This window comes from Rousettus aegyptiacus, unplaced genomic scaffold (assembly GCF_014176215.1).
Source record: "Rousettus aegyptiacus isolate mRouAeg1 unplaced genomic scaffold, mRouAeg1.p scaffold_m13_p_2, whole genome shotgun sequence".
NCBI lineage: Eukaryota > Metazoa > Chordata > Mammalia > Chiroptera > Pteropodidae > Rousettus > Rousettus aegyptiacus.
This window is the reverse complement of record NW_023416295.1, coordinates 40,509,386-40,522,733: the sequence shown is the minus strand read 5'-3', so window position 1 is coordinate 40,522,733 and position 13,348 is coordinate 40,509,386. Positions and strand designations below refer to the sequence as shown.

Sequence of the window (13,348 nt, the reverse complement as noted above, 5' to 3'; positions counted from 1 at the left end):
AAACAGAAGCAATAGGTATACATCATGTTAGCTCTCAGTTAGGTTCCATATAACTAGTCTCAGAAGAGGAGAAAGAACAAAGCCGCACATGAGCAATGGTAAACGGGATTCTTTATCATTGTTTCCCAGTCTTAATCATGGTATTCCTTATCTATTATTAGTTATCTACTGTTACTTAACAAATTGCCCCCAAATTTAATATCTTAACAATAAACATGTATTATCTCACACAGTTTCTACGGGTCAAAAATTCAAGAGTTGCTTAGCTGAGATGGTTCCTGCCCCAGGTGCCATACAAGGTTGCAGTCAAAATGTTGGCTCACTCACATGGCTATAGACAAGAGGACTTAGTTCCTTGCTGGCAATTAGCAGAAGGCCTCAGTTATTCAGCAAATGGGACTCTTTATAGGGTTGCTTTTCATGGCAAGACAGTTGACTTTCCTCAGAACAAATGACCAAAGGCCAAAGTGAAGCTTCAGTGACCTTTGGTCTAGTCTCGGAAGTCAAACTTTCATTACCACAATAGCCTGTTGGTTACAAGGGTCTATTGGTTACACGTCAGTCCTACTCAGTATGGGAGGGCATTTTACAAGGGTATGAATACCAGAAGTTGAGGACTATTAGAGCCATTTTGAAGGCTACGTACACAGTCATGTACACACCATCAAAAGTTTTGCTTTTTCTACATATACCACTTATGCTATTATTTATTTTTATATGAACTTCTAAAACAAACCCATCTTAAGCAGTAATATCCATAAAATCATGAATTGGTATGGTCTTTATATTTATTTTAATTAATAATTTCCAAATAAAAATATAACTGTTAAAAAAATACTTTTTCTTGTATCTCTTAATAACAACTCAAGCATCACTAGTGTTACATGTATTATCCTTTGAATAGTACCACTAGGCACAAAGTCTTGCTTAAAGGAGATCCTTATAGGTCTAGTGTAAGGAAGAAGGCATTTGTTTCATGTGACATCCTCACTTACGTTAAAATCTTTGTAAGTCTAAGATAATAATACTCAGGGGTAGACTACAATGCTACGACAAAGTCCATTTGCTACAGTGGTTATAACTGTCTCTTGCCAGCCATCGTTTATAATTACTTAAAACAGAAACATTTTAAAGAATTGAACCATAAGGGCAAAGCAGATTGTTCTCAGGACATAAAACTAAACTCACCTTATTATATATTGTTACACTGTTGTCCACTCTCATTACCAAAGGCCATAAAGCAATTTTAACTGTTCCCTGGAATGTCACCAGAAATAAATGTTTTTGCTTTACTGTTCTGTTGAGCTGAATGAAATAGTTATATTTTAGAACTCTTACAGCTGGGAAATCTAGAAGTGCCTTCTGGCCTTTGTGAATTCATTAAAACATTTGGTTTGGGTAACCTTGGTGTTACCTTAAGTGTAGTTGGGGAAATCATGTCATAATCACTGAATTTTATTAGCAACAGATCCTATTTAATCATAAAATTCAATGTTCTGAAACCTAGAGCCTGTTCTGTCTTATGCTGGTGACTTTATGTCTTCTCTTCATGGCGTATATATGAGCTCTCATTATGCTTTCCTGAGGGCGCTGTATTTATTGGTATCCTTCATGACCAAAGGTGACAACATGGACAATGTAAGAGTGTGGCTGATGGAAAGAATCTCTATGTTGAGTTCACAGAGCAACTCCAATACTTTAGCCTGCAAAGCCTGTGACCATTCTCAGGGTCAAGATTCTGTGATTTTATCATACACCTGTAAGCTTTGTAGTTCTGCTTCATTTGAGAAGGAAAAAAATCTTTTATTTTAACTCTAGATTCTAATCTGATTTTATATAAACACTACATTCTTACCTAAGTGTTTTTTTTCATCATTCTGTTTCATAAAATGAGAGAATTAGGAGGCGCTGTAAAGCAGTATGTACATCTACCACACCAGTGTGATTATTTTCCTGACTATGTCTTCATCAGTTTCCTATTATTAGGAAATTTAAGTTCCAAGATGTTTTGCAACTTAAAATTATATATGTCCAGCCTCTGCTACATTAAGACCAGGGAGAGAAACACGAGTCTGGATTATTCTGGAGACAGTTAATACCTGGACTCTGTTACACTATTTGTATCTTTGGCATATTTGAAGATGATTTATCCAGTTATTATTTCACTCTTTGATTACAAACGTATAGGAAGTACAGTGTGTCTTCACAATCAAAACTCATTAAAGCTAAATTAAATAAAAAGATATATTGTAAGGCATAAAGTACCATTTTAATAGTATCTAAGAAAAAGAGTCTAAGTAGACTTAGAGCTGAAAGTGGATCTGAAGGTCATGCTCTTGCTCCCTCTCAAACAGCATGTGCTTTCTATCGTTCTCGTTCCTCTCTTAGCTCCTCCACTCTCGAACAGCTTTCTCTACTTGTCACTGGTCACCCACCCCTCACATTACATAACTATTTCAATGCCAACCATCATCAAATAAATATCTCTATGTCTCTATTCAATTAGAGAGATAGAAGACTCTCTGAATGTTGTGTATACCTTCCCTGTGTAGCGTCTAAGGAAGGTGATGTTAATGAGAATCCCTAATGTACTGAATGGGATGAAGAATATGGAAATACAAGATTACACAAGGAGAGAAATTTTAAATTGCTCTGGGAAAGAGAAGGAAAAATTAAGAGAGACTTGAATTGTCTTGGTAGCCAGTAAGAAATGTGGTGAGTCGTTAAGAAGGACATACATGTTTAATCAGGACTTCTGTTACAGTTTGTTTGTGTATTGCATGATGTAATTATCTTTTTGGTTTCCCATCATATCTTCTATAATACCTATTTTTGCCAAGCTTTGTGGGGTCAAGCTACTTCAGGGAATAGTGATTAGTGTTAAGTCCAGGTGAGTGGGGATGAGAGCAGAGAGGCTCCACTCGGCGTTGCAGTCACACTTGTGGGACAGAAAGGTACTTAGGATCCTTAGCTTCTCCTCTCAGTTTCCATGATTTAGTACACATCTATTTTTCCAGATTTATTTCCCAGAAGTTATCCTCATATGCCCAAAGTCCAGCTCGGATGAACTGGTTTCTAGATTCTCCTTGTTTTTTCATATTTCTTTGGCTTTGCTCATGTTATTCTACCTCCTCATCAACATTCATTTCAGCAATTCCAAAAGCTACTCTACATCAAGGCCCAACCTAATGCTACTTTCTCCAGCCTGAATTAATCTTTCCTTCTTCTCAACTCTTATAGCACTTGGTTTAGCAGGGATATAACACCTCCCTTACATTGTGCTTTGAACTAAACTTACTGATTATATGTCTCACCTATCCTATCAGAACATCTAATCTCTCAAATTCCCCACAGAGGCCAGGCACAGCACAAGGCACACATGAGCACTCAGTAAATATTTCTCGAATTGAATAAAAATGTCAGTAACTCAGTTGTCTATGTGGTTTGTTTGTACAGAATATGTTCTATCCAGACATTTACAGTGTAATACTAGAAAATAGTCAGCTAAAACATGTGCACTTAAAAACACATTTTCATGATGAGGATATGTTTGCTTTTTGCTCATAGAGTTATGAGCGTTCATCTACCTGCCACATAGTCTGTCCTAAAGATAAATGAGATAAATGGGATACTTCCCAACACTTTGGGAAGTAAAAACATGCTATATAAATAAAAGATATTGTTTATTTCTGTAGCTACTATATAGAGTAGGATCCCTAACACTTAATGTCTCTCTGGGTAAACGTGATTGTTACTCAGAGAGGTGTGTTAATCTGAACCCTCTAAGTCAGTGCTACTCAAAACTGTGAACCGTTGCTCAGTGCCAATTCACAGCTATTACTGGTCTATAATAAGATAAATAGAAACCTTGGGAGTAAGGATTTAAAAACCTTCACAGTAATTGACATAACAATATACCTACTGAATTTAATAATAAAAATATGGCTTATAGCTATAAGCCTGTTTTATTAATTTTATTTTTCTGGTAGTTCATTTTCATTGCTGTACAATGAAAATTGTCCCACAATAGGGATCACAAACAAATACAAAGCCATCAAAAAGTTGGTCCTCCAATATAGTTTGAGAAGCACTGATCTAAATAATTCTCTCCAGAGTAAAAGATAACCACATTGTACACATGGCAGTGTCAGGGGTAAGAGGAACATAAATTTGTAGATATTATAAAATACTAGTATAACAAATACTAGTATAACAATTTGCTATATTAACAAAAGTCAATATAGCAATGATATAGTGAATAGTAGTAAGAAAAAAGCTTCTGAAATGTGACAGTTCTGATTCATAGTATTCATTTCGATCAAAGTCTTTTTAAAAACATGCATCTAAAATAATCTGCTATGCAGAGTCCTCTCTCTAGTGAATGAGCTTGCATTCTGGAACTTCTAGAGAAAATAAGATTCTCTCCTATTGTTAATTGAATTTGGGAGTCTTATTTGCTGAAAGAAACATCTATGCACCCATTTAACATGAATAACGGTTCTGCAGTCATCTGTTGGTCTTCTCTATGACAAATTTATGAAGCCAATAAACCACTGCCTTTAAAATACAATGGAGCCTTGGTAATCCTTTGTTCTCTAACCAATTTCACACTGACGCTTTATGGAAAGTCTTCTTAATGTGGGTTAGGATGATAACATGAGGAAATAGTATGTGGTTTTCATTGTCAGAACATCTTATTCTTCCAGATTACCAGCATAAAACATTTCACAGGGGTTTAGAATATGTTCTATAGAGCTCTCATACTATTGAAAATAATATTCATGAAGCACGTTGCAGATTTTGATTGGCGGAAACTCGGATTCATTATTTCAGTGAATAATGAGGCAGGGGCTGGATTGGGCATCAGGTTTTGTGTTGTGCCTAATGTGGGTTTGCTCAGGAACAGTGCCTCATGTTTAGGAGCCAGTGTCCCTGACACTGCATCAATCTAGGCCAAAAAGGAGGTTTTCTGATGCATTTGCAATGTAATATTAATTTTTTCTGTATTTCATTTTGGTTTTCTTTCCTTCACTCGCTCGTCAAATCTGGCCATAGGCTATTCAGGTCCTTTGTGACGTGAACTTGGGTACCTTGACAAGCCCAGTGTTATGGTCCTCTGGGTGCACACTCCATCACTACCTCTTTCCTCCTACTTTTCAGACTCAGATCATCTTCACTCATTTTGAAAAATAGCCTAGAATCCTTCCAGTTTTTTTTTAAAAGGAATTGAAGTGTTTTATAAAAATTATGATGTTCTAATAAAGAGAAAATTAGTTTCCTGTTAGCCAAATTGTTTCTTATAATACATTAATATCCAAATCTGTTCTAAATCATGTGTATCTAAAATTGCTTCCTATAAAACTGTTTGTGGAGGTACAGAAAGTATAGGCTATGCCCACTAGAAGTTCTGAAAGCTTTGTTAACTTTTAAAATTCTTCAGTTCAGTAAGCATCGATTTAAATCCAAGGATACAATTTTGAAAGAGATGAAATAGCTTCTTGATTTTTCACCCTATCTTTGCCTCTTGACCTTATTTCTTAGCAATCCCTGATGACTCTTTCCTGAATGTATTTCCAGTCTGATTTTGCCCAAGACTCTGATCTGAAATCATGCCATACCCTTAACGTACTTTCTTCAGCCATGAGTTTGGCAGCTGCTGCTCCAGAACACCGTTTCCACCTATGTACTCTTGGCCCTGAGGACATTTCTAGGCTCCCCAATACATCCGGTCCTCCATCACCAACTGCCCTCATTCTCCTGCCTTTATTCTCCCTCCCAATCACAGATCCATCACTTCCGATTCTGGGTTTTTCTCTCCACCTGCTACTTAGATGTGATGTTTTAGTCTTCCCTCATCTTTCTCTCTGTCCTTGTCGAAAATTCTACCTCCCTAAACACATAGAAGTTAATCCTGCCTCCACCATCCCCCAGTTCCCCCTTTTCCTTCAAACTCCTTTCCACTTCTAAACCCAGTTTTTGTTCCAAATGCCTGGAAAAATCCAGAGAAATCCAGGGACCTTGAAATATCATCAATGAAACCGAGAGCCTGAGAATTTGATGATTTCAACAGTGGCCAGCCTTTCTCTGGCTCTTTCCTATAGTTCTCTCTTGTCCTTAAATTGTGAGCCCTGTCTTGCTGAATGTAGTCATATTAGTGACATTGCTTTGCCTATGCTTGACCACATACTATAACTTAAATAACCCTGGAAACTCATGCCCCAATGGTAGCAAACAAAGTCAGGAAAACCTAATGAGTTTGTTGCTTGTTATTGAACTGCTTGACAGTATAACTCCATCATTTCTGTTTATCTACTCTTAAATTTTAGAAATGTACCAATCCAGAAACCTGAAATACCATTTCTCACTGTGCTTATCACTTTCTGCCCTCTGAGTATTCTGTCTGCACTCTGCCCTGAATTACACTCTGCCTATTGGCATCCTATATGAGTATTTCACTTGGCACCAGTAGCACCTGCTCCCTATGGCAAAGCAGCTGTGAAAGCTGATCATCCAGGATTTTTCACTTGAATCAGTTTAAACTGAGCACAAAAGACGTGGCAGACATAACTAGACACGTTTTCTAGCCATTTCTTTCAAATTTACCATCTTAGCCTTATGCTTGGAGCTGTGTGTTTGGTCTGTGGCGCGGGTGTTTGGAAGAATACCAAAAGCCCCATCAGTGATAACACCCTTTTCCACATTAACCCTTAGAATCTCAGTGAATTTTTAAAGAACAGATCAAATTGACTTCCCCAGGGTCTGACTTCTCTCTCAATGGGTGTCATTATAACACATTTCATCTTTTTTGAAGTAAGCAATCTGTCAGTTTCAATACATCCTTTTTCTTCCCCCCACCTCCTCCCCATATTTACATCGGTAGCCGACACTGATTCTTTTCAGTTACCCACAGCTCTCAAAAGAATTAGGTCTTTTAGCTATCTACCTACCCATTTGTCTATGTATTTATTTAACACAGTCACTGCCTTATCATCTGTGTTTTGAATGATCTTATACCCTTTCTTTTCTACTCATCCTGAATCTGTCCATTTGGCTCTTCTTTCTTTCAACCTTGTGGATCCTCTCCTGCTTGCTCTCACCAGACTATCCAAGACCCCCCTGCCTTGCTGTTCCCTCCCTTTTTATTTTTTCCTGTGCTCTTATGTTAACATAATCCTAATAGAGCCTTTATTTTATCATCCACTACCATGTGTGAGCCTCATTTATGATTTATTCCATCTCAGCGGTGCTAGTCCTGTATAGATCATCTATACAGATCACAACTGTCAAGGAAAATGGAACTGGATCCTATCCACCAGTCTCATTTTGGTAAGCATCCTTGGGGAAGGCACTTCAGTATAATTACAAGGGTCTCTAATATCTATGTTTACATTGTGCTTATGCAGTGCAGGCCACGCTCTAAGTGCTCCATACATATGTAGTCATTGAACTCTTATAATGCTAGGAGATATGGAGCATTGTTATCCCTATTCACAGGTTAAAAAATTAAGGCACAAGCAGATAAGCGATCTATTGGTTACACAACTCGTCAGAGAGACATCAGGCTTACCCAGGCATTTTAGCTCCAGAGCCTGTCCTTTTTACCATGCCCCAAACAGTATTTCAACATCTAATATTTCTGCTTTCCATCTTTTCTCCAGAGCCATTAGCTTCTTCTACATTGTTGGGCTCCTCATTCAGCCACATTTTGAGAAACCAGTAGAAATTAAGATTCTCTCTTGAACTTATGAAATCTTATGACTTCCTCTTTACTTACCATGCTTCACTTCTTTGTACAAATTGAACTCAATTTCTGTATCTCCATGCTTTCCCCTAGAGGCTTGCCTCCCATTCACTTTATCAAATGTGGATAGATGTTTGTAATCCTCTTACTGACATTTCCTGTCACAAGGTGCAACCTCAGAGAGAGCACAGGCTCCTCTAAGGATGCTCAAAGCCCTGATATGAGGTCTCACTTCTTGAGAGCCTAGAATGAAATTTTTTATTTTCCTCTTTGTGTGATTCACTAACCATTACACAATCTAGGTCATTTGAGAGCACAGAGTTCTATTTGTAGTCCCTTACCTCCTCAGTCGGGGCCAAAATTTCAAGCACATAGTAAAGCACATTCATAATCAGAACAGCTGGTATGGTGGAAAAGAAGGAACACAGGAAATGGCATGAATACAATATATAACAATGAAAATAATACATAAGCATTTTAAGTGACTGAATAAAATGTTTGGTTTTCAAAAATGAACATTTGAACTTGATAATGCAGTAGCCATATGTTGTACAAAAGTTTAGCGGAATGTACTGAAAGGTCTCAGCTTGCTGTCTAGTTACATGACTCCGCCTCATAAAAGGGAAGGACCCCTCTTTTCTATTTTTCTTTTGTTTTTATGTTGGTGAGTGCGGATTCAGTCGGACATTGAGGAGTTAGCCTTGATTCTTCTTTTCTGTTACCCACCCTCCTTTCCAACTCATCTACTTAAAAAAAAAGTCTTTCTCTGGTTTACAAAGCCCAATATGTCCTGGTATCTGACTAGTTCTCTAACTTTACCTCTCCTCCTCACCAATATGTTCTACCCACACTGGACTGCTTTCTGTTCCATGGCCATTCTTAAGTCAGCTTTTTCCTCTGTTTAATATGTTCTCTCCCCTGATCTTTCCATAGCTCATCCCTTTTTGTCAATAGAAGCCTGCCTGAACCATCCAATTTGAAGGAACTGCCCAGTGAGTCTATCATATCACCTTATTTTGATTTTCTGCATTGCACTAATTATAGTTATAAAATCTTAAATTGGGATTTTTTACCTAAGCTTTAGCTGAGTTAACAAGAGATGAAAAATGTTCCAATATTCTAAAGCGAGGTGCTAGACTACCTGTACAGGACTTTTCAAGAAGGTAAACAACTTGGTTTTATAACTCTTAGTTAACCACCAACAGTCTATAAAATAGGTTGAAGGAGTCGAGAGAGATAATGGACATTAGAAATTAATTTTTCAGAGGGAATTGATGATGAGCTATGAGCGGCTCCCCCAAAATATATACACTAAAGAAGAAATGTGTGGAGGAGTCATCCCCCTCTTTTCTGCCTGCTGGAGAGACTTTGGTAAGACTACTTGGTGATCTTGACCTATGACCCCTTGAATCATGGGCCACAGACTCACGGCTAGAAATTTCCGAAGGCAAAAGACTAGCTACTCCAAAAAATGAGCAGGAAGAAGAGACTGAGTAAAGGATGATCTGGACTCTCAGAATTTATTATAATAAAAGCCACATGAGTATTCCCTCTTGACCAGATGATGGCCACAGGAAACAGCCCCAGCCCAGGGCGCTTTTAAATCTTCCTGAAGAGGGCTATGTGTAGGGGAAAAGTGATCCTAAGACAAGTTGAACTTCTAGGTTCTTAGTTACTAATTAAGAGAGAAAATTTAAGTGGCCACCTTGGGAAATATAGATCACCTACATCATAAATAGAGCAACAGCATTCATTCATTCATTCATTCATTCAATGTAGTGGTTACATTAGTATTTGATTTTTGCCTAGTTTGTTTATTTCCTTCTGTATTGCTGATGCTACAAATTTGACAAGTAGGGAACTTTCTGTGTTTTCATGGTTGGCTAGAGCAATACTTGGCATAAGGTGGGTATATTTGTGAATGAATAATTAATAAACATTTATTAATTAATTAAAGTAGGTAAAGATGAGGAAAACATAACTTCCACTCCCTTCCCAAAGGGATGTGCTGTTTCTAGTACTATAAAAATGTCCACTAATCCAATACAGCTGTAACTATAACCACTAACCAGTAGAAATCAGAAGCAAAGGGTGATAAAAATAGGTGAATTAAAACTCTAACAATTAACCCCTTCATCACTTTCTCCTAAATTATTTTGTCTGTTTTTGCTTTTATAATGGAGCGACCCATGACAGATAATGTTCTGTTATCAAAATATTGCCTTACAATGTTGTAGGTTTCAACTTATTTATACAAGTCAAATAATCTTATTTTAATAGTCTACTATTTTCCTTTTATTTTTAATGTTTCAATATATACAAAATAATATATGTAACATAATCTGAGGCATAATACTATTGATAAGTAATATTTTATCACATCATAAGTAATTATAGAAAATTATCCAAAGTGTTATGATATTTTAAATAGTAAATAAAATGTTAAATCTTAGCCCTAAAATAAATTTTAATTTTAATAAACAACAAAAATATCCATTTTTCCAAAACACACATATGTGCAGAACTGTCTGGAGCTATATATATACATTCATATGCATATGAATTTTACATATGTATATACATAAATAATAATTGTCATATATGAAGTTGGTATGTATGTATATTTATATTCAACTTATATAATATGAAGAATATACTGCCTTCCCAAAATGAAGATGGGGAATTCATTTAATAATAACACCAATTTGCTGAGTTGTTTTTTGTATACCAGGCCCCTCTGATGCAGTTTAATAAACAATATCTAATTAAATTTTTATAAGAGCTCCTCGAATTAAGTAATACCTCATTTTACAAATTAGGATGCTGAGGCTTAAAGAAATTAAGTTTCTTTTCCAAGATGACACAAGAGAAAATCAGTCATGATAAGACAGAGAACTCTGGCTCCAGAATCTATGTTCTTAAACTACTTAGTCATTCACCATCTGTGTCCCTAAACTGCATAGGTGCCACTAAATCTACATAATGCAAAGATTATTTTCAGTGCAACCTCTTGAAATGATATACTAATATTTTGTATGTGTACTATTTATAAATTCATGTTATTATTTCCTCTCTAACATCTAGCAGACCAGAAACCAACCTTAGGTTTTACAGACTTCTAAAAAGAAGCCAGATCCCACGTGTCTAGGAGATTTTTAAGATTCAACTTGATCTTACATTGGTTCACAGTTTTGATGAGTAAATAATAGCTTTCAAATGGAAATCTGTGTAAGTTCTGAGAAGACAGTGGAGAGAAAAATAAACCCATTGCTGAAAGTCGTGAATTTTATCAAAGTAGCTATTTGAATTCTCTGTGTGTGTGTGTGGTGTTAGTTTTGTGTTCTGCATTTGCTTTCGTTTTCTACTGCTTTTGCTTTAAGCAGTTGCTAAAGGAAATTTGAAACTTACAAAGTGTCATCACTAACTTCTAATTAAAGTGGCAGAATCTGTTATATTTTCATGCCAAAATGGAGAGGTAGGAAAATATAAATATGTGATAGCTAGATTAAAGTTTATTGCAAAGGAGTTCAAGTTGGGCCCTAAATGATAAGACAATATGCAGGAAGTAGATTTCAAACATAGGAAATAGCAAGGAAAAAGCACAGAGCAGAGTATTTAAGTGGATGGCTTGCAGGAGCAGAGCAAGCCAATAAAATCATAGCTTTACCACTTAGGAAAACTTTGGCAAAAGGTGGTTAGAGAGGAAGGCAGGAGATATGGTAAGGATTTTGGAAGTTTTGTAAGTCATCAGGTAGCCATTGGACAGTTTTAAGCTGAAGAAAGACAATCTAATAAACATTTCAAAATAATCTACACAATGCAGTGATGTATTATTGAATTGTACACTTGAAACCTATGTAAATTTATTAACTGATGTCACCCCAATAAATTTAAATAAAAAATGCAAAAAAAAAAAAAAGACTATTCATCAAAATAAAACTCTAGAATGTACTTCAAACTCACCTGGGATGATTCCTTTAAAATGAAGTTTCCTAGTCCATATCCCAGATCTTCTGAAGTAAGGCCCAGACATCTGTACTTCTAACAGTCACCCCAGCGCTGAATAATACAGCCTTGGACTAAAAGCTCCATGAGGGTCTAGATTCTATTTTATTTACCACTAGATACCCAGTGGCTACATCGAAGTCATGGGGATATTACTTAATTCCTGAGAATGTTGCAAAATGTTCTTTAAAATATATAAACAAATAACCAAATCTTTGGTATTTGAAATCAATGTGATTAGCTTTAGAAAAGATCAGGTAGTTTATAAACTAATAAGCATAATAAATAATATTAATAGTATTCCTTTTATATTTCAAATATTCCTTAAACAAATAAATTATAATTTAAACTAGTGCTTTAATCATTTTCCTTAATATGTGAATGTTATATTCTTGTTCCTATAATTCAGGGGTTCTCAACCCCCAGGCTGCAGACTGGTACCATCTGTGTGTGGCCTGTTAGGAACTAGGCTGCACAGCAGAAGGTGAGTGACAGGCAAGTAAGTGAAACTTCATCTGTATTTGCAGCTGTTCCCCAGTGGTAGCATTACCTCCTCAGCTCCACCTCAGATCATCAGGCATTAGATTCTCAAAGGAGCACTGGTCCCTGGTGCCAAAAATATTGGGGACGGCCGCATAATTTACCTAGATCTGATTAGCATATCTATCATTGCAAAAGATTATTGAGTAGTTGATTGTTACAGGTTATCAAAGGTAACAAAGTGATGATCATGCTTGAATAGTTTTAGCTGACTAACACTTAGTGTTCACACCTGCAGCATCTGTAATCTGTAACGGTTGAGGGAAAAATCGTATATGAATCAAAGTAAAACCTCATGGTTGAAATGTCAACATCAGTTTATACAAAAATATTTCCAATATGAAAATATGTCATTTTCACAGGTAATATGTGAAACATTAAGTATAACTACAGCAATCACAACCCCAATTCATATTGGGCAAATCCCATAGTTTACTCATTTTGTCTTTAGGGATTAACACATAGTGGAGTTTCAATAAATATTTTATGAATGACCGAATTGTTGTCACAGTTGATTTATATCACAAAGGTAGTGAGATCAAATTCATGTTCATTCAGCTGAGCATATCTGTTTTATTGGCAACAAGACACACCATATCTTTATGTCTAGCCAGAAACCCACTGAATCCTCGCTGTATCACCTAAGTTACTCACTAGTTACAAAAGAAAGTGGGCAAGAGAATGCTACCAGTTTAATCCTTCACAACTCTTTAACAAATTAATAATGTCACCTTTGAATACCAAGAATAAGATAAGTATGTAAGTATATATCTAGATCTAGATTGATAGATACACACACATACAAACACAGATGTATGTGTGTGTGGAAATATATATATATACACATATATACAACACCATATATGTGTATATATCTATAAATTTAAAAGATGCGCATCAATATCATCATTATTATATAATAACTTGTGATTTCAAAGGGAAAATATTTAAAGCCCATTATTGTAGGCCTAATGTATGTTATTGGATTTTGAGTGTGTTCCAAAGAGATCCCACTGAAGAGCTAAATATATTTAAAGGTAATGAAAATAAAAGGTGTTTTTT

General features: G+C 36.0%; 1 long non-coding RNA gene across 9 annotated transcripts in view; it reads left to right on the top strand.

Annotated features, from left to right (window-relative positions):
• The window catches only part of LOC107520629, a 232,097-nt gene extending 219,925 nt beyond the window's left edge, over nt 1-12,172 (top strand). For 6 of the 9 annotated variants that reach the window (XR_004955995.1, XR_004955994.1, XR_004955993.1 and 3 more), the window contains one exon: nt 8,675-10,082. This is a non-coding gene — a long non-coding RNA (uncharacterized LOC107520629). Of the gene's footprint in view, nt 1-8,674; nt 10,083-10,828; nt 12,115-12,155 lie in introns of those variants that run through there. The other 3 variants (XR_004955991.1, XR_004955990.1, XR_004955992.1) reach the window with 3 other exon arrangements.
• Nucleotides 12,173-13,348: the final 1,176 nt, after the last annotated feature.